The sequence below is a fragment of the Callospermophilus lateralis genome, chromosome 6 (assembly GCF_048772815.1).
Source record: "Callospermophilus lateralis isolate mCalLat2 chromosome 6, mCalLat2.hap1, whole genome shotgun sequence".
NCBI classification, from domain to species: domain Eukaryota; kingdom Metazoa; phylum Chordata; class Mammalia; order Rodentia; family Sciuridae; genus Callospermophilus; species Callospermophilus lateralis.
In genome coordinates, this window is record NC_135310.1 from 152,335,155 (window position 1) to 152,357,537 (window position 22,383).

A 22,383-nucleotide genomic window follows, 5' to 3' on the forward strand; every position below is an offset into this window, starting at 1 on the left:
GAAAGTTCTTGAGGGAACCTTGCTAATATAGGAAAGATTGAATTCTTCTTCTGGGAAGTTGGAGTAGACGTCATTTTTCTTATTGCTTCTACTAAGTACATTACGTTGTCAAAGGAAAAAAAATAACAATTTAGGTTAAAGGTCTTAGTTGGCTTTATTTTCTGTTCCAGAATTGAACAGCACTTCATTCCATAACATAGAAGGAGCGTTCCGATGGGCTGAGCAGAGGAGATGGGTTTTACAGAGAAGTGCGTCAATAAAGCAGAAGCAGAGACAAAAGTGGTCTGGTCATTTGAAAGTCACTGTCCTCCTTGCAAGGTGGTGACGGGCAGACAGAATATTTGGAAGATGACTGAAGGGTTAATGGCAGGCTACTTCAGGTTACCTTTTTTGCATACGGATTAAGGCACAGGGAATTTCATGACCATACCGATTAAAACTGGCCTGTTCGGGATTTGACCGCTCTAATCCTGATTTCCTGGAAGTTAGGATAAACAGCTTGGTGTCAGCAGAGTGAGGTGGGACTTCACCACCAGCACCCCATCTTGATTTGCAGCCTGGCCTGTGCAGGAGCTCAGTCCCAGACAACGGCCTCCCATGATGTTCATTCAGTACTGTGTAGGGTGCATTTAATATTATGTACAAGAAGACTCTGAGAGGTGCAGAGAGGAGGGCAGACAACAAGGGACCCTGGGACAAGGAACAACGGGATGGCGAGTTCTCTGGGTTTTGTTTTTGCCTCATATATCTCAGACTCAGAGCCGAGGAAGCCAGCAACTATAAAACTCTAACAGGCACAGGCAAAAACAAAACAAAAAGGCCAATCCAAAAAGATCAAAGCAACCAGGAGAAGGACGGCACAGCAAGAGAAAATACTTAGACAATAACTGCTGGAGCCCAGACACCACAGAAAACTCTGTGGCCCACCCCTCGTCCAGCCCACAAAGCCAGGTGGAGACCCCAGCCTTCCACCCTCACCAGGCTGAATCAGGTACTAAGGTGGCCCCCGTGTGGGGGCCAGGACTTTGATCCCACCGCATGGTGTAATAAAGCTTCCCCTGTCGCATGGTGTAATAAAGCTTGCCCTGCCACCGTGTGCATGAAGACCGAAGGACTTCTTCCCCACTGGGCAGGAATGAAACTCCTGCCCCTACTCACTCAGAAGAGGCTTCCCGCCAGAGCCCTCGCCATCACCCAGATGTAAGGAGGCCACTCCACCCCCCCTGCCACCCCCATGCCAGGAGAGGCCACAGGGGGCTCTGCTGACAGTCCCAGCCAGGGTGGTATCAATTGCAGCTTAAAGAAGCAGCTCAATGGGAGATCTTGTTAAAGTAGAGTTTAAGGAAAATATCTGCAAACCACAGATCTGACAAAGTAATGTCTAAAATATATAAAGAAATCTCCAACTTCTGTAGTTAAAAAAAAAAAAAAAGAAAACTTAGCAAATATACAAAAGACATGGACAGACATTTCACTGAAGAGATGTGCAGATGGCAAATAAGTGCGTGAAAATGTGTTCACCGTCATTAGCTGTTAGGGAAAAGCGAGTTTAAAGCCAGAGCTCAAGCACCCGAGTAACCAAAATGAGAAGCAACAACAGGAGCCACTCCTGACTGAGGAAGTGGAGAAAGCCCATCACTCACACATGGGGGGTGGGAGTGGGAAGAGGTTCACTCCGAAAGTGACTCCACCCTGGAAAAGTCTGGCAGCTTTTTAAAACATGAACTATGCAACTGTCTTATGACCCAGCAATCACACTCCCAGACATTTGTCCCAGAGAAAAAACATATGTCCATGTACAACCCGGTGCATGAATGTTTATGGCAGTTTTATTTTCAGTATCTCAGAAAGGAAATGTGGAAGTTTAATAGGATCCTAAGAGTCAAAGAGCATTTGTCCAATATGAGCTCTTTAACAGAAGGATGAGCCAGAGGACCCTGAAGTTTACTTCCAACCTAAAATGCTATGATTTTATGTAAAGAATCCTCTCCTAGGATCAGGAAAGAGAGCAAAAACCCAGTGTCTCTGACTTGTATGAGTGTCACCTAAAGGTCAGGAGAGACAAGTGTGGAGACGGGGAGGTCACCCCCACTGACCTGTGACCCACTATGTTGAGAGTCCACAGAAGGTCACAGACCAGGGGAACTGAGAACAGCAGCCTGAGAATGAGCCCCGAGGCTGACGGAGCCACAGAGGAGACCTGGAACAGAGGGAAGCTGAGGCAAAACTTTAAGTGCAGGTTAAAGATTGTTCCTGGAGCCAGAGGTGGCAAGGATGAGGTGTGTGCTTTGGAAATAAGAAGGAACAGAGACCTGTAGTCAGGGTGGGGAGATGGGGTGGTTCAAGGTCACTGGGCCACCAGGTGAAATAGAGCTCTTTTTTTTTTTTTTTTTTTTTTTGCAGAGCTCAGTGGTGCTTTATAGGCTCTCTCCAAAGTTTCTAACCCAAGTTCTTTATTATTTTACGCTGAGAGTTTGTTCCAGTTTCTTACTAAGTGTGTGGGTAATTACAAGTCCCTGCCTGTGCCCTTTCTAGTAGTGTCATTTCTGCTTAAAGGAAGAAAGCATGACCCATGTTCACTTCTGAGACTTGTTTTTTAGTCCTGGCCTCAGATGCTTCAATGAAGCAGCATCTAGAATATGGGGGAAGGGCAGGGAGAACGTGGCTCATGTGAAATCCTTCAAATGTGTTGCCCTTCTTTTCTCCTCTGTGTGCTCAGAGACCTATTTCACCTGATTTCTTCAGCTCCTTCTCTCCTAGGGATATAGATACAGATACAAATATAAGAGGAATATAGACAGAGACATAGGTCTATATAGAGGCAGAGCTAGAGTTGGAGACAGGGATATAATATTTAAAGCCCAGGGTTTGCCTGCTTTTTCTTCTCAATGGAAGCTGAATTTACCTGGTGGAGTAAATTTACCTGTGTGGGGTGGAGCTTATTGTATATGTCTGATTACATTGTACTATTATTGACAATCAAAGTACAGGCTATCAGCTCCTCTGAGTCCTTTACTTGGCCATCCCCATCATCAACCAATATCTGCTAAGTATTTCAGAGTGTTGTTGTACAGGGAAAGCATCGTAGTAAGACCACAACAAAATTGTAGGAATGTGTGGACACAACATTAGAGAGGATTCTAACTCCAGTCCCAAGAACTGTGGATTCAAAAGCAAGTATCCAAGCGCCCTCTAGTGGTGCACACAGCACACTACCCCCATGGCAACCTTTTTCCAGAGCTAAGAGATTGGCCTGAGGAAGCCTGGTTATTTGAATCCCATTCTCAGCTTCTTCCAGCAAATGGCATGTGAAGATTTAAGTTACTTAAAAGATGCTGCTGGCATCTAGGGCTTAGAATAAATAATGATTACCGTGAGGCTGAATGAAACAGGGTGACTTCAGGTGTGTGTTGGCGATAGCATCCTTGGCACTTCTGGCCACTCCTGCCAGAAAAAATGAGTTCTAGTAGCAGATTTTAAAGTCCTTAAAGACTTATTGGTATATTACACAGTGACCCAGAGCAAGCATGTCCTCTAAGCCACTTCTTCAGTTTCATGACAAATAATGAACTACCTAGAATGACCAAGAACTGTTTCTTTCTGAATTCCTTGAGAAATGCAAGGTTTCATTTTGGATAATCAAGTTCATCTGGCCCAGATAACAAGATGGCACAATTTTCTTTAATATTTTAAAAGCCTGTAGGGGCTATGGAAGATCTGGGGGCTGAGAATGATTGAGTCCATCAGGCACCACGCGATGTTTTGGAAATAATTCAGGCCTGAAAGTATGGAGACTCTAGCAGTAGCATTACCTGTACCATGATGGGTGTCTTTGGGCAAGTGCTTTAACTTCCCCATTCGTCAATGAAAGGATGATTGGGATAATAATTTCTAAGCTTCTTCATCTCTAAAATAATTCATTCACAAAAAATCATTTGGTAGAGTTCTATTTTGAAGTCATATTTTTTGGTGTCTTTTGCCGCAGCCTGGCTGGCTGGGCAAAATAACCCGGGGGGTGCTGAGCAACTTGTGTAGATTGATACAGCAGGAGTGGGAGCCGTTTATTGTAGGACAACAGAGGTATTTATACATTTCACACAGCTTATCTTAATTAGCATAAACTAGATACAGCAGTCAACCAATAAGAAATCTCCACACTTAATGGCTCGCTGGCACCACCTCACAAACCACTCCCCCTGGCAAAATACCAGATGCCATCCTGACTTGTTTACAGACTCTAACAGTCTTTGTTTGTTTTTTGAGACAGGGTCTCACTCTGTCACCCAGGCTGGCCTGGAACTCCTGGGTTCAAGCAATCCTGTCTCAGTTTCCCAAGAAACTAGAACTACAGGCACACACCACCAGGCCCCAGTTGGCTTTCTGTGTGTTTTTCCTTCAACCCCGAGCACCTCCCTTCAGCCCACCCTAAGTAGAGATCCATGTTCAGTGAACTGGCTTGCTCATCTAAGGGTAAGGTTAGCTCCACCAAATGGGGAGCAACTCAAAGCAGGAAGAAAGGCCAAGAAAGGTAGAGCTGCAAGCTCTCAAAGAGAAGTGGGAACAACTTTCCAGCTTAGGAGTAAGGACCCAGAGACAAAGGGCCTGCACCAACTCACCGCTACAGCCCTGGCTGGGCACAGGTGTCTCTCCAGGACAGAGCTGGGGGTGCAGCTGCCTCATGTGGGACATGATGAGCTAAAGAGAACAAGTTGGGACATCTCCATGAGAGGAAGGGCAGCATCCCCGGAGAGCCCACAGCTTTGGTGCAGGTATCCTGAAGAGTGCTAATGCTAGGGACAAAGAGATGCACATACTCACTGTATCAGCCGATAATATTTTAGAGTTATTTACTATTTCCTTTTTAAATTAGAAAGTAGCTTTTGGCTATTGAAATATTTTTTTTTGTCTTGATTAAATTAATTGTCTCCTAAGAATTTAAGGCTCAGGCAACCTCTGAGAACTCTTCCAGATGTGAAATATGGTTATTCTAAGACTTTTCAAAGCTCAGTTTATTATAAGTTGGACCTGAAGTTAGCTTCCACTGTGCCAGAATTTTACTATCTGAACGATTACTTAAAACTTGTTGCTCACCACCTGCAACAGGGAATCCCCTCTTTACTATGACTGGGTTGTGTGCAACAGGGTTAATCACTACATTTTCATATACAGCTATCAGCCAGAGGCAGGGCAGGAATCACAATTAAATTTAACATTGATGTAAAAAAAATATGTTCAAAGTCTGCATGGTGGTGCACACCTGTAGTCCCAGTGGCTAGGGAAGGAGGATCCCAGGTTCAAAGCCAGACTCAGCAACTTAGCAAGGCTAAACCTAGTGAGACCCTGTCTCAAAATATAAAATAAAAAGGGGTGGGGATGTGGCTCAGTGGTTAAGCATCCTCGGGTTTAATCCCCAGTACCAAGAAAAAGTTCAATGAATTTTACTGGATGCCATCCAAAAACAGTAAAGGTAGTTTTGAACTGGAATTTGGTCCTGGGCAGAGGACCAAATGCAAAAAGCAGCAAGAAATCTCCAGCTAGCTTCATCACAAAACAGAAAGTGCTTCAGGTAGCTTCATTACTAAACAGGAAGTGCATCCATGTGCTCTTGGGTAAGGGCTCAAGTTTTTCCAGGTGGGCTTCTTACAAGCCAGGGGTTTATTTGACATCGTTGTTTTGTGTTTAAGGAGGGGCTGAAAAAAGGCAGAGCAGTCACTACAACCTACCTGGCTTGGAAAACAGGTACTGTTTCCAGAGCGACAGGGAGGACACTGTGAATATGACAGGGCAACCTAAGAGGTGAGAGAAAGCAGAGGAAGAGGTCAGGTCGCAGGCTGAGTGAGAAATGGGAGGCGCCTTTGGAGCCCTTCCACGCATGCGCATGCCCACCGCCTCCCCACCATGTGCCCCCAGCCCCTCCAGCTCACAGGACTGTCTTGCTTGCATTCTCTTTTCTCCCACAAAATTTCAGCTCAGGAAAAGCTATGCGACATTGAAAATCCTTGCTTCTCACAGAGGTTTTATGTTTTAACAGGAGGAAAAAAAAAAATATCTTCCAGCAGAGCTTCCCCAAGGAGGATAACTGCAGCCCCCCAGGGCTCTGATTGGAAGGAACCCAAGACGGGGAGAGTGGAATTTATGTGGGAGTCCGCTTTTAACCTTCAACCTGCTGTATGTATTTTCACATAACTTGTGAATTCATCTGAGTTCACTTTTAGGTGAAGTAATGTCAACAATTTTATTTTTTTTTTAAAGCTCCTATTTATCAGATGCTGTGTGCCAGGCACAGTGGTGAAGGATACACACACATTATCTTACTTAAATCTTTTCAGTACGTCCTTTGAGGCAGGTATGAGCATTATCTGTGTTGTTATACAAGGACACAGATTCAGAATGGATGTGGCACTTGCCTCAGGTCCCACAGTAACAAGTAGCAAGGCTGTGTTTCAAAGGCAGGAGCGTCCTGTCAGCAGAATGACCTTGAAAATTGGGATTTATGGGTGAGAAAAAGCCATGAGAGATACCCAAATGCCATTAGCCGACATTTAATATCCACTAAGAGTAGCACAGTCTTATGAGGAAGAAAGTTTATGAAAACATTGCTGGATTCTGTTAAGTTCAGAGACCTTTGGAGCTGGCCACCAAGGTCTTAGGAGGAAAAAAAAAAAATCAAGGAATCAGTTGGATGGAAACTGCAGATTCCCATGGGCAGACCGGATAGTCCCAGGACGCTGAGCCGCATGGGCAATATGTCAAGCCCTCAGGTGGCCGGCTCCTGTTACAGACCTTCAGTGGAACTCCATGCTCTGCATCAGGGTTGCCGTCAAGGAGGCCAACATGTTCCCGGCCAAATTTTCCGGTTGTTTTGCAACCTCTTGTAAGCTAAGAATTTGTCCAAAAAATTACCTGGGAGGTTATTACAGACTAAATATTTGTGACCCTGAATTCACATACTGAAGCCCTAACTCCCAGGACAGATACATCAGGAGTAAGGGAGTGATTAAGTTAATGAGACCATGAGGGAGGGGGCCTGATCCAACAGAATTGGTGCCCTTGTAAGAAGAGACAGGAGAGAGTTTGCTCATTTCCTCTCTCTTGACCATGTGAGAACACAGACAGCCCTCACCAGAGATCAAATCAGCTGGAACCTTGATCTTGGAGTTTCTAGCGTCCATAACGGTGAGAAAGCACACTTCTGAAATGTGTGCTGCTCTTGTGGGCTCAGGTAGTAAATTGTAATTCATCAGGCTTCACTGCAGTTAAATAAATCCCTTTGGATAAAGGCATGTCAAGGGGTATGTGGGCACCTGTGGTTTTAAAGGGGAACCCACTCCCACCAATATGTTCAACTTCCATCCACTCTCTTTTCTGAAACTGATCTGCCTGAGAACAAGAGTGATGAAGGGCTGGTTCCCTTTATCCCCAGAACTTTTACATATATACAGTGCACCTCTCCTGCCCCAACAATCCTTTTGCAATACCACCAGGGACTCTGAAATAGTCACATGTAAGATGGAAACGTGTTTGGGTACAAACCTCTTAGCAACTTTAGTTTCTAAGTTTTTTCTTTCAAGATAAAGGTGTCGGCAATGCAGATCATTCTAAGTTAATGCTTGTGGTGAATCACTGCTAGGTTTGTTAAACAAAACCAACAGGAAGCCGTGGGTTTGGAGAGAGCTCCTGCACTAAGTTTCAGCAGGCCAGACCAATATGAGGTCATAGATGCTCATGTTCCTGCTGCCAGACAAACTAAGTTGTTTATCTGCTCTTCCAGAAATCAGAAGTGAGAGAGAACAGCAAATCCCCAAATAGGCCAGTGTTACCCAGCACGATACGGAAGTCCCCTCTGCTTTAACCTTTACAGGGCACGTGACTTTGAAATGACCAATCTGTTTTCATTCTTTATTTCTGCCGTGCTTGGCTCTTTCCTGACTATACAACCAACCTCCTCTGCTCAGCTCCTAGAACACCCACTCTAGTTTACACCTGGGTGTTACCTGATTCCCACATCACAAATAAAAACCAATTAAGATCTTAAATGGAATGTGTCAATCTTTAAATCTAGTGTAAAGTTGTGTTTTTTTTTTCCCCTTGTGTTAATTTCTTCTTTTGACAGACTTTTAACACACAACCCAGGAGTTTAAATAATGGAATGACATTGGCACAATAAAATCACTGCTGCTCTCATCTGCTCATGTGGCCACAAAGTTTCCCGTAACTTCTCTCTATAAAGAAACACAGTAATAGGAATGGACTCCACACTGAACTCTGTCTCCTTCTAGCAATAATAATACTCACTCACATCAATAGTGGGGGGCAGAAAAGCCTCGTTCACTTATGGAGGACTTGTGTGAGTTCTGCATCTTTCCTTTTGACCTTGTGGACGTCTGCCCTGACCCAGATCCCCGCTGAAGTTAGATGTGGCCATAGGATTTGAAACAACCAGAGAGGTGTGAGTGGAAGTGACAGGGGTCATTTCCAGGCAGAGCCCTCAGAGCTACTGAGCCACTGCCCTGTTCCTTTTCTCCTGCCCCCATGATCACAGACGCACACATTGAGATGAAGCTTCCAGAAGCCTGCTCCTGGAAGTGACCTGTGATGAGCAAAACCACTTGCTACCTGGAAAGACCCTCGCCCTGCATTTGGTCCCGGGTATATTCCAGCCTGCTGAGATCCATACCTTTTCAATAAAAGGTGCATCTTAAAGAAATCTTACTTTCATGGTTCGATAATTATTTGTATATGTAATTTACTTAGGTCATTTTGATCAATAGTGTCTAATGAAAGTTGTAACTCCAATCCAACCCTAAGGAAAAGTTTAACAATTAGATCAAAGGAAAAAAAATTAGCAATTTAAACCATTATGGCCACAGAAAGTAATAAAACATTAATTTCAATTTATATGATTTTTGTGTCAGAGAAGCATCCAATCGATGATAAGGAAGAGCCTCAGTCCCAGTGCAATCTACTTCAGAAAGCTTGAAATGAACCACAGGAGGATGAATTCCTGAGGGGGCACGGAATGGAAATGGAAGCTCAAGGACAAAGAGAACAATATAAAATTTCAACTTTAAAATACACCATATTTCTAAGTGAATAATGGTATATTCTAGGGAAGTACGGTATTCATTTTAATGTGATTTTTTGTTTTTGTTTTTCTGTGTGTGGTTTTTTTGGTACTGGGACTTGAACTTGACCACTGAGCCCCATCCCCAGCCCTATTTTGTATTTTATTTAGAGACAGGCTCTCATTGACTGGCTTAGCGCCTCACCTTTGCTGAGGCTGGCTTTGAACTTGCGATCCTCCTGCCTTAGCTTTCTGAGCTCCTGGGATTACAGGTGGGTACGACCCATGCCCGGCTAATGTGATGTGTTTTTAACATGATATGACTGCTTTGCTGGACATTAGCTAGAGATTGCATCTTTTGCAACTTCTAAAATTATGATTAAAGATTTTAGATGTCAATTAAAAATGTGTAGTGAAATAGTTTTATACAACTTGAGTGGAATATTTGAACAAAACATTGGAAATGACAATTGTGATCTATCGAGGTAGTTTTCTCACCTTTGGCACTGCTGATGTGTTGGGCTGTCTAATTTTTTGTTGTGGAGGGTGCTCCTGTGCACTGCTGGGTGTTCAGCAGCCTCCCCAGCTTCCAAGTCATGAGTCTGAAGTTAAGAGTTGTCAGAAAACGTTGGTAATGACCTTGAGGTTCCTTCAGCCCCATTGTTTCTCCTCTAAGCTTCAGAGACGTGTCCAGGAAGTGAGAACTTATACCTGCACCTGTTGACTCATTTTCCTGCTGGCCCCTGAGGGACATGTGAGTTTGTGACCTCTGGTGCAAGCTGAATCCAGTTCTGCTGGAGAATGAGGAACTTGAGCCTTGCACTACTACTGATTGTTTTATGCTAAGAAACCAGCCTCTACCTCAGAGCAAAGCCTGCCCAAGGAAGGGGGCGTGACCCTTGTCCTTGGAAAGACCCACAGAGCACTCCTAGGTACATTCCCACCCTGCTGAGTTTTTTATCTACAAATAACCAGAGAGATCTGCAGCACCTGGTGTCCCTGACTCAGTCAGGCTAGGTGAGGACCCATAGCAACCACCAATCAGCATGACATAGGGAAATACCTGGGATGCCAGATGACCCTCCCAGTAGTTTATGGTGGTTGATAACATGTCGGGAAACCATGTAGTTCAGCACATACAACCCTCATGGCTAACTGCAGGGCTTCTAGTTTAGATACTGGTCACCACACCTAGGTGGGGGCCATCTGGAATTTCAGATATGTGGATATCTTGACCTATCTTAGGTGAGAACTGTTTCCACAGAGCTTTTCTGTAGTATTTTCCTGACTTTAGGACTAAAGTAGGTCAGAGGTTAAGTTTCAGAGCAAAATGAGGTCCCAAGTAGAATGAGATTGCTTAGGTCTTTCACCAGATGACCTCCCAGTAGTTTATGGTGGTTGATAACATGTTGGAAAACCATGTAGTTCAGCACGTACACCCCTCAAGGCTTAAACCAATCAGTTCAAAAGAATCCCCCTCTTGTACTAACCAATCACCCCTACCCAACTTGTTCCCGCCAGTGAATGTGCTAATCATGTTTTAGAGTTGTTGTTTGGTTTTTCCCGCGGTGTGTGATGATTTGCTAAGAGATGCTATGATGTATGTGGGGTCCCTGCCTTCCCCAAAGAGTGTATAAAACTGCTGCAAACCCTGGGCCTCTCAGCGTCACCAGTTGCTGTACCCGCCGCGAGGACCGAGCTAGCTCACAATAAACACCTCTTTGCTGCTTACATCGATCTTGGTCTCCAGTGGTCTTTTGGGGGTCCCAAGTTCGAGCATAACAGGGGCAATCACCTATTTTGCTTATTTTGCAGCTGAACCCACATGAGCTGAGCTGCAAGGTCTTCATTCAGCTAAACCTAGGTTGGGGTGGGGGACCTGAGCTTATCAGATGTCTGCAGAAGTCAGATTCAGTGTGGATATTGAGCTGATTTTTATCTGGTCTAAGGGCTGTTTTTCTTGCAGACTTTTTCAACTGCATCCTATGAAGACAAGAAGGACACATGGAAGAAACTAAATTCTTGCCAGTGGCAGGTAGGGTGGTGACAGTAGCTGCACACCTACAGTCTAAGCAACTTGGGAGTCTGAGGCAGGAAGATGTCAAATCCAAGGTCAGCCTCAATAACTTAGTGACCATGTCTCAAAATTAAAAGCTTAAAAAGGTCAGGGGATGTGGCTCAGTGGGTTGAGTGCCTCTGAGTTCAATCCCTGATACAAAAAAGGACAAAAGAAAAAGAATTATAAGACATCAAAACAGGGTGCGGGGTCTAGGATGTAGCTCAGCGGCAAAGCCCTGGGTTTGACCCCCAGTTCCCAAAAAAAAAAAAAAAAAAAAAAAAAAGGATGTGGGAGGAAGACCAGAACAGAGAGTGTTGAAATCCTCTTGCTTGCTTTCTACTTCTTTCTTCCAATTCTTAGAACCACAAATAAAAAAACAGTGAATCGGCTCCCAATGTCACCACAGCTGTGTGAGCAGCTTAACTTTTCCCACTGATGTCCCAGGTCACCTTGTCACTGAACACAAGAGTGTGGTCCCAGTACCCAGGTGACAACAGATGTAAAAACCATAGCAGGAAACAAAGGGTGGGCAGTGGGCATTTCTGTGGTTTGAATGAGCGCCCCCTGCCCCCCTCCCCCCGCAAGAGTTTATGTGTTAGATACATGGTCCCAAACACAGCAGCACCAAGAGAGGAATCTCTGGGGGGGTTACTGGGTCTTTTTTTGTTTGTTTGCTTTTTTTTTTTTTTTGGATACAGGAGATTGAACCCAGAGGCATTTAACCACTGAGCCACACCTCCAGTCCTTTTTTCGTATTTTATTTTTTACTTTGACATAGGGCCTCGCTAAGTTGTTGAGGCTGACTTTGAATGTGCTAACCTCCTGCCTCAGCCTCCCAAGTCACTGGGATTATAGGTGTGTACCACCAAAACCAGTGGTGATTGAGTCTATGCACAGAACACATAGATCAATTGGGTTAGCAAGGGAACAGGGTAGTTATCATGAGAGTGGGTCTGTTTTAAAAATAAGTTTGGCCATGTCCTGTGATCTCCCTTGACATGTGACAACCAGCACCATTTTTTGCACTCCACACACAGTTCCCATTAGCAGAAAAGCCCTTTCTACATGCTCGGGACACACCCTTGCACTTCCCAGTCTCCAGAACAATGAGTGAAATAGTCTTCTCTTCTTGATAAATTATGCAGTCTGTGGCATTCAGATATAGCAACAGAAAACTAACAAAGACAAGCTTATGCAGAGGGAGTGTCTCTTTGCATAACAGCTACTGAGAGCTGCATTAGAATGGAGAGAACCAGGGTTAACCCTGGGGCACAGCTGAAGAAGAGTCAGCTCATAGAATAAACCAGCTCAGATGAAATTTACCATCAACAGGCTTCATGAACTTGTAGTCCAAAAGATCCTAAAATAGTTTACAGGGTTTACCAAACACGTGCCACACACTGAGGACCTTTGTCATTCTGTGGGCTCTCTTTCCAAGACAAACTTCTGCTTAAAATATCTCTGGGGGGATCCTGATGCATCCCAGAGGCTCATTCTAGAAGCAGACATCAAAACAGATAGTTTTTTTGTTTGAAGTTTCTTTGAAGAATTGGAGAATGGTGTTACGTGGATGAAATTAACAATAAATATAGAAGGTGATTTCCATCATTATAAATGCACAGCTAATGAGGACAGAGGTCAACACAGGGGAAAAAAATAGGAAGTGATTTTTATTTATGCCCAATTCATTATAAGGAGTTAATGAGGCCTGGAAAAAAAGAAAAGAATTATTCAGAGCAATTAGAGAAATGCAAATCAAAACTACTCTAAGATTGTATCTCACTCCTGTCAGAATGGCAGTCATCAAGAATTCAGGCAATAACAAATGTTAGTGAGGATGTGGGGAAAAAGGCACACTCATACATTGCTGGTGGGACTGCAAATTGGTGCAACCACCACGGAAAGCAGTATGGAGATTCCTCAGAAAACTTGGAATGAAACCACCATTTGACCCAGCTATCCCACTCCTTAGTTATACCCAAAGGACTTAAAATCAGCATACTACAGTAATGCAGCCAATGTTTATAGAAGCTCAATTCACAATAATTAAACTATGGGACCAACCTAAGTGCCCTTCAATAGATAAAGAAAATGTGGTATATATACTCAATGGAATATTACTCAGTTTTAAAAAAGAGAGAAATCATGGCATTTGAGAGTAAATTGATAGAGTTGGAGAATATAATGCTAAGCGAAATAAGCCCATCCCCAAAAAATCAAAGGCTGAATGTTTTCTCTAATATGCAGATGCTAATTCACAATAAGGCAGGGGTGCACTAGAGAAGAATAGCATTACCTTAGATTAGATAGAGGGAAGTGAAGGGAGGGGAGGGGAGGAGATGTGGGGATAGGAAAGATAGTAGAATGAAACAGATATTATTACTTTCTGTATATATGTGACTGTATGACCAATATGATTCTACAACATGTACATTCAGAAAAATGAGAAATTATATCCCATCTATGTATGATATATTAAAGAGCATAAATGCATTATAATGTCATGTCTAACTAATTAAAACAAATAAATTTAATTTTAAAAAAAAGAAATTCCCAAGGACTCCAACACCTAAATATCCCAAACCAAGTGTTAGATAAAAAGGCCATTTGATTCACTCATTGGCAATTGGGTTCCACAACTTAACAAAAAGCTGCAAGGTGATGTGCAGAATCACATCAGGCAGCTGTGTAATAGTAATAAAAGCCAGGCCAGGTTATCATACAGCATTGTTGCAGGTTAGAAGTCATTCACAAGTTGCAAATAAATACCAGGTAACATGTACCCATCAGGGTGGGAGAACACAGCGGGAACTGGTGGGGTCTGCCTTAGCTGGCAAACTTTCTGCCAATAGCAGGAATCTTCCATTACAAAAAGAAAGCGACCCTGCCCTATGCTTGGGACCTGATGGGTCCCCAAGGTGTGTGGGTTGGAGGTTGGAGCCCCCGTAAGAGGATATGAAGAGCTGGTGGGACCTTTAGAAGTGGGGCCTAGGGGAAAGTCACTGGGTCACTAGGATACTACCCTTGGGAGGAAGTAAAATAGTTCTCACAGTCAGTTCTCATGAGAGAGTGTAAAAGAGCAAAAAGGGCCCTCCTCACTCTCACCGTGTGATCTCCCTGTAGTCTGTGTTCTTGTCCTGATGTCATCCACCACGAGGTGCTCACCAGAGCCCAGCTGATGCTGGTGACATCCTTCTGAGCATCCAAAATGATGAGCTAAATTGATCTCTCTCTCTCTCTCTTTCTCTCTCTCTCTCTCTCTCTCTCTCTCTCTCCAAACACACACACACTGGTTATCTAGCCTAACAATATATATAATATATATATAAATACACATTGTATTATATATATATAATTTATACAATGTATTTATATATATAAAATACAATATATATATTATATATATAAAATACAATGTTTATATATACATTATCTAGTCTCAGGTATTTTGTTATAGCAATAGAAAACAGACTAATGCTATATTGTGCTTGTTAAAGAATACTGACTGGCCAGATCAGAGAAAGCAAATCTGCAACCCTCTTAAGTAGCACTTACTCTTTTTCAGCCTAGATCCTTCTACCCTAAAACTTTCTCATTCACTAGATCCCTGAGTGAAATCTTTGAGGACCGGTTGAGAACTTACCTCATTTATGGAATCCGCTTGGTGACTCCAGTCAACAATGATTTATTGAGTTCTTGAGTCTTTCGCCTTAGAGAATCCCTTCCCTGAATTGTGCTGTGTGTTAACCTGCATGGAAGGATGTTTTAGGAGTCATGTGATATTCCTCCTCTTCTCTGGCAGTGATGGTGACCATCCACTCTGCCACATGGTGTTCTCTGTACCTGGACTCATGATGCCAATGGCTTTCAAATCTCATTTCAGAAACAGGAAAAAAACTAGGATTTTGCAAGTCCTATAAATTATAAAGCATAATTATGAACACTGAATTCTGGGGCTAATCATTTTTCTCTCACAATATGAGTCCTGAGAAATCTGAATGTCAAATGTCTAGATCTTTTTTAGCATTTCTGTGTAGTAATTTACACTGGCTTTGGTTATTTGTGTATTATGATTTTCATTTCTCATTTTCATTTCTCATTAACTATCTATCTATCCATCCTTTGGAATAGGCTCTTCAAAATTTGGTATGCCAGCTCAAATCCCCAAGTGCACCGAGAATCCAGTTGGAATGCTTGTTTACAGCATACAAGGGTCATTCTCTGCAAATGGTCATAGCAAGGTGAACAATTGCTTCCCTCCAACAAACTGGCATTGCTTCAGAAGGACTAAACTGGGAGTAGGAAATAGATAATTAAATATTTTATATTGAGGAGACACATTTTTTTTTAAAAAAGTGGCTTTCCACACTTCGGGGTAACTTTTTTTTATTTTGGTAAAATTGCATAATGACATTTTGGCTAATGATTAGCTGCATATACAACAGGGGTCCCACAGGCATGTAGGCATCTTAGTTTGCCTACTGCACTCAGTGATGTTTGCCCAATCATGAGTCACCTAAAGATCCATTTCTCTCCATTGTTTGGTACATGATTGTATAAGTTACATAAATTTCATCATTTTGACAATTTTAAGTGTACAATTCACACATTATAAGCATTCTTAATGTTTTGCTACCATCAACACTAACCATCTCTTTTTCATCACCCCCTCAAAATTGTAGCTCCTTGTCAACACATTAAACAAGATGTTATACCCTCCCTGAATCCCTGGTAACCTCTATATTGCATATCCGTCTCTATAAATATAAAAAGTTATAAGATATTTGTCCTTTATTTCATTTAGCATAATGATTTGAAGCTTAATCCTTAATGTTGCATGCATCAGAATTTCATTCCTTTTCTAAGGCTGAATAATAGACATTATACATATATACCATATTTTGTTTATCCATTCATCTATAGATGGACATTTGGGGTATGTCCATTCTTTGGCTACTGTGAATAATACTATTACAGACACAAGCATACAAGTATCTTTTTGAGTCTCCTCTTTAAATTCCTTTGGGTATATCCAGAAGAAGAATTGTTAGATCATAAGGAAATCCTGATTAGGTTTTTAAGGAACTGTAAAATTATATTCCATAGTGATTGTACCATCTTACATTCCCACCAGCAATTCACAAGTGTTCCAATTCCTCGACATCCTTGCCAACACTTACTGTTTTCTTGTCTTTTTAAAATAATAGCCATCTTAATGGGTATAAATAGTATCTCCAAAATTTGTTTTTAACTCTTTTCTAATTCAACTTGAACTTTGGCCTTTCTTCAGGAGAGGGACAGATGAGAATATTTGCTAAAGGAAATCTGAAGTCCAGCACACTTGGTTTGAATAGCGGTTTTCTTCTTTGCTTCATCTGCATTTGTGTTGATAATCCAAGGAGACATTTCTTTGGGCAGGTAGAGGGTAATCATTCAAATGGAAAGGACCGGCAGCCATTTTTAACTAAATAAGACTTCCTTTCAATGGTGCCCAGTCCCATTAATCCATAAACCCAATGGTTCAGAGGCTACTGTGGAGATGCATTTCCTAGTTAATGATGAGCTAGGTCCTACAGATCAACCCTCCCTTGAAAAATAAAAGAATTACTGGATTTGAAACAAGAATAATGTTAAGGGTGTTTAGCTGGAAAGATAGCAGGGAGCTCAGAGGCTAGGTTTAGGGTGAAAGTCAATACACCCCCTGGCTAAGTGATGATTGGGCTGAGGATTATACAGTTTAACAAAGGCACAAAAAGCAATATGCATTCGGTAGAAACCACCCTCTAAATTTTTACTTTTGATTTTTCCAGGGCTAGCAACATACCTCATGACACTCGTGGACAAGGCTAGGCAGCAGCAGGCTGTGGCTCCCTGCCAGTCATGTGAGGAGGGAAATGATGGACACTCCACAGTGGACCATTTTGCTATGTGATGATGGAGGAAGGTAAGGTGTGTTCAATGCATTTTCAATTAATGGCATTATCAAATTACAACGGGTTTATTGGGATATGATCCCACCGAAAGCCAAGGAGCACTTGTACGTAGAGAAGTAGGCAAGGTTTTGGTGCACGGGAACTTCTCCCACATCCTGAGAATGTTGCTGACACCTCTCACCTCAACTACAGTTCAGCAGATATGTCAGGTGACAGGGGACAATTCAGGTCCACAGGAGAAGGAGGTCTTGGTAGGAATTCTGCCTATGCTAAATTGGGCCCCCAAAGGATTGCGCTCCCATGGGTAGGATGAAGGGGACCTATATGCAATTCCAGTCTTCCTCCATACCAAGGCTGGTATAAAGACTGCGGTTGGACCACTAAGCCAAACCAGCGGGGCAGAAAGGAAAAAGGGGGAAAAATTCCTGGGGAGCTGTGGCCTCAGACTTGCCCTCAAAGGAAATGTGACTCTATTTGCAGCTGATTTGTGCACAGCAATTAGGGAGACCAGAAGGCACTGGAATAAGGTTTTCAACGTGCTGAATGAGGAATTGGAGGCCAACCCAGAAGTCTTACAGTAGGCCAAAATATATTTCACCACAAGAGCAGAAAAGCTGTTCTTGAAAGCAGAACCTGAGAGTTCCTCACTAGCAAACTCATGCTTTCCATCACTGCCTTGGAGTCCTGAGCCCAGATCCCCATTCAAGAATGAAGGGCCCCTGGAAGTGCTGTTGGCCGACAGCTATCTGCCTCAGCGGGGATTGCCACAGTTGAAGAGAGTCACCTTGCTCAAAGCCACACTTCCTTCCAGGGAGGTCCAATGGCAAACCAAGGTGAAGAGATAAAGATCCAGTCCCAGGACTGCCATTATGGGTGTATCCAAAGGGTAGGTCCTCCGGTCAGCTTCCCACAGGATCAGCTGGACCTCTGCTCAGGCTGTGCCTTGGCTCAGCTGCTCCACATCGAGTCCCTTCCTCCCTCAGGAACTCCAGGGCGCTACCTCTAACCCTCCTGCACCCCCATCTTCTGCTCTGTCTGCTTCCCAGGGAACCCTGACTTCTGCCTAGTCATTTGCAATATAGAAGAAAGAAATGAAGGGAGGAAGGATAGAGGAAGGGGGGAGGGGAGGGAGGAAAGGGAGGAGAGAAACCAGGGGAAGAAGGTGGAAGGGCAGAGCAAGGGCATAAAGACAAACAGAAAACTGTCAGATTCAGTGATCACATGACTTTTAAGTCTACGACATCTTCAGAAAATGATCCGAGTCCATAATTTAATCTTACAAGGTTACTGGATACAAAAATCAATTGAATTTCTATAATCAACAATAATCAATTAGAAGATAAACTGTAGCCAGCTGCAGTAGCACATGCCTATAATCCCAGTGGCTCAGTGGCTCAGGAGGCTGAGGCAGGAGGATCACGAGTTCAAAGCCAGGCTCAGCAACTGAGTGAGACCGCCCCCCGCCCCCAAGAACTGACCCTGTCTCAAAATTTAAAAATAATAAGGGCTGGGGATGTGGCTCAGTGGTTAAGGGCCCCTGGGTTCAAAAAAGAAAAAGAAAAAGAAAATCTAAAACAAGTAAAACTAAAATAAAATGAATTGTTTATGAATACACACATCTATAATGAAGCTGCATTTAAAAAAAAAGTAAATAATTTGCCACTTAAAAAGTCATGATGGCGTTCAAGTCAAGCAGCACACGGATGCAGGGGAGAGTTTCCAGATTGCTGCAAGCATTCTCTCTCAGCCTGGGTGCTGGTTGCATGGGCACCAGCTTTATGCTATTTTAAAGTTCATATTTAAATTTTGTGTAAGTCAAAGTTTCATTGCTGTGACCAAATACCTGACACAAAGAACTTGAAGGAAGAAAGGTTTGTCTTGGCTGACTTTTTCAGAGGTTTCAATGCATCCATGGGCAACCGGCTCCAAGGCAGAAACATCATGGTGAAGAGCAAGAGGGAGGAAGCTGCTCAGCTCTCAGCAGCTGGGAAGGGGAGCGCCCTTGGGGGTGGGGCAGACACAAAATATGCCCTTCCACATGCACCCTAGGGACCTATTCCCAACTCCTACATTTTCTACCACCCCCCACTAATCCATTTAAATTATTAATCCAAAATGGATTAATCCACAGAGGAGATTAGAGTCTTCATGATCCAACCGTTTCCTCAAAGCCCCACTGAACATTGCTGCACTAAGGACCAAACCTTCAACACAGGAGACTTCAGGGGACATTGTAGATCCAAATCATGATAAATGTTGAGCAGTCTGGGGACCATGTGTTGTATTTCACAGTGTGTGACCCTCATCTTGGCTTATCCTTGCCTTTTCATTTAATCCTAGAAACTCCCTGCAACCAATTAGCTCTGATGAGAGAGCTCAGTTGTCCTGTGGGGAAACACGTTTGTCAGCACATTCTTCTTGGGAATTATTTATTGTAGCTGGGATGCAGGGAAAGCAAGACAGTGACACTCTCAGGCCATTTTCCCACTTAGGATCATTGTACGTTAAACTGAATCTCACGGATCGTTCTTGCACCATAGAAGGAGCAAGCACAGAGCCCTTATAGCCAGAGACCTGATTTCAAATACTACACACGCCCTCAGTGAGCCTCGACTTCCTCATCTGTACAATGGACACTAGTATATCTAAAGGTAATCTCTGTGAAATGTTAGAGGCCTTTCTTAGTGTAGGGGAGTTTTTGTATATAAGAAAAGAAAAAAAATCTTCAAATGATATGTGAGTTAGGTAAAAAAATACCTGAGTATCAACTGTAAGAGAGCAATGGTCTGTTTAGACTCACAGTTTTAGATATTTCGGCTCACGGTCAGTTTGCCCTGTTTCTTTTGGCTGAGCAGTACACCGGGAAGGGTGCCTGTCGTGGAGCAGTCTGCTCACCTCAGGGCAGTCAGGAAGCCAAAAAGAAAAGAGGGAGCCAAAAGGCAGTTCCCTATATTACCATAGGAGCCCCGACCAATGTCCAGGAGGCCTCCCACTAAGCCCCGCCTCTTAAAGTCTCCATCATCTCCCAACAAGGCCAAGCTGGGGACCAAGTCTTTGACACACAGACCTTTTTGGGGACATTTGAGATCCAAACTATGGCAGATGATTAAATCAGTTTTGCAGCTAATGAACAATTAATTAAAGTAACCAAACTCTTTTTGGTTTATGGGGGGCTTTTGGGCGGGGAGGGTATTGGTAGCAAGGATTGAACTCAGGACCACTGAGCCACATCTCCAGCTCTGTTTTGTATTTTATCTAGAGACAGGGTCTCACTGAGGTGCTTAGTGCCTTGCTTTTGCTGAAGCTGCCTTTGAACTCACGATCCTCCTGCCTCAGCCTCCCAAGCTGCTGGGATTACAGGTGTGTGTCACCGTGCCTGCCTTACTAAACTTTTTTTAAAACTTAGTTATTCTTTTAGTTTTCAAATTTAGATTCCTAATTGTATTTTTCTATTTATAAGTTTAGCAAATTTTATTGTGAAGAAAGCTTTAAAAAATGTTTAGTCTGCTTTGAAAATTAAATTTCTCTTAACATGTTACATTGCATATTTAAACTTATTATGTTAAATATTCAAGTTCTTTTTAGGATTTCAATCATCTGACTTAACAAATAAAATGTTCCCATGCATTTAATTAACTCTTATAAATCTATTAAATTAAAATTATAAACATTAGGCCTTATGTTCTCATGAATGTTTGTTCCTACACTGCATACAAACTTGGTAGGATTTTTAACTTGACAAATCTAATTCAATTAGTCAATCTTATATTTTAAATTGGAATCACTAGGCAAGCCACCGGGTCTAAGATTAAAATCTCTGAAACATAACAAATACTTTAAAAGACCCAATGTGTACTAATGACTTAAAATGAAAATAATGCTGTGAATTGATACTCTGAGGTGTTTCTCTAGTTAATGTTTCTAAGGCAGGCAAATGCCTCTCTTAGACGAAAACTGCTGTCTTCTCATGCATTTTCCTGGACTAGCTTCTCATAGCTCTCAACACTTGCTTTCCTAGCTTACTAAGATTCCTTAGGAACCAGAGGTAGTGACCAGTACACACAGGGTCCTTGTTTGCAGCCCCAGGGTCACACACCTAATCCTACATCTAGTTGTTGGACAGGCCTCCTGATCTCAGAGGAAGTTGAGAAGCTGACTGCCACAGTCTGGCTGGGCACAATTCAGGAGCCACTTGTCAAAAGAAACAAACTTTATTTTTAGAACCACACACGCCAAACAAAACAGCTCCTCAGGAAAAACCTTCAGAGCCCAACTGCCACCACTGGCTTCCCACAAGCCTCTCAACCTCCCCCACTCCTCCTGCTCTTGAGGCCAATTGGCTGAGTTGCGTGGGAGGAGCCAAAAAAGTCTCCCAATGAGCAGCTCCATGGTCTGAAAGGGCGGGGAAATAGCCCAATGAGCATCACCGCAGAGGAGCCAATCAGTTGGCAGCTAGAAGTTGCTAGGGCCGCTGTGAGCCAATCATCAGCTGGCAGCTGGAAGTTTGCTGGCAACTGGAAGTTTGCTAGCAGCTGGAAGTTTGCTGGGGCCCCTTCGGCTGTGGCTCTCAACATCTCCCCCTCTCTGTTTCAACAACAAGCATGTGGCTTAGGGACCGTGCCTGCCTTAGGTTGTCCAATAGTACATATGGTTCTTACCCATTATCGGATGAGCTGACCTCAAGGCGTCAGCCTCCTGTCTTAGGTTGGTACCATTGCAATTGGATCTTACCCGTCACTGACTACCGGTCCAGTATACAGACACACCTGTGGATAGGTCTTTGTATCAGCAGTGGGGTGAGGTTCTTTGCCTCACCTCTGTTGGCCCCCAAATTTTAGCTGAACGACCATGACAAGCAGAAGGGAGGAAGATACACCAAGCCAATTGACGGCTCCTTTTGGAAAAATTGTACCACCGATGACATCATCAGCAAAAATACTCCAACACTACCACAAGTCGCTGCACCAACAGATAGTTCACAATGCATACAAGTGATACATAGTCCAGGCAAGTTTTGCAAGCAGTTCAGTGATGGCTATTGCAGAAGCTGTAGATTGGTTTTATTTTTGTCTTCACCGGCAACTGGGATGAAGATAGGAATTCTGGCAATAATGGCTAAAGAAAAAATTATATAACATTCCAGAAGGCACTAAAAGAAAACAATTTTTTTTAGAAAACAATTTTCTTAACAATGTACCTTATCTTCAACAGAATTATTAAATATAATGAAAAGGAAAGGTGAAAGTAAACAAACAGATCTGTTAACCTCCTTTTTTGTTCATATATTAAAACAATCCTCAACAGCTGTTTACCCAATTTAAATTAAA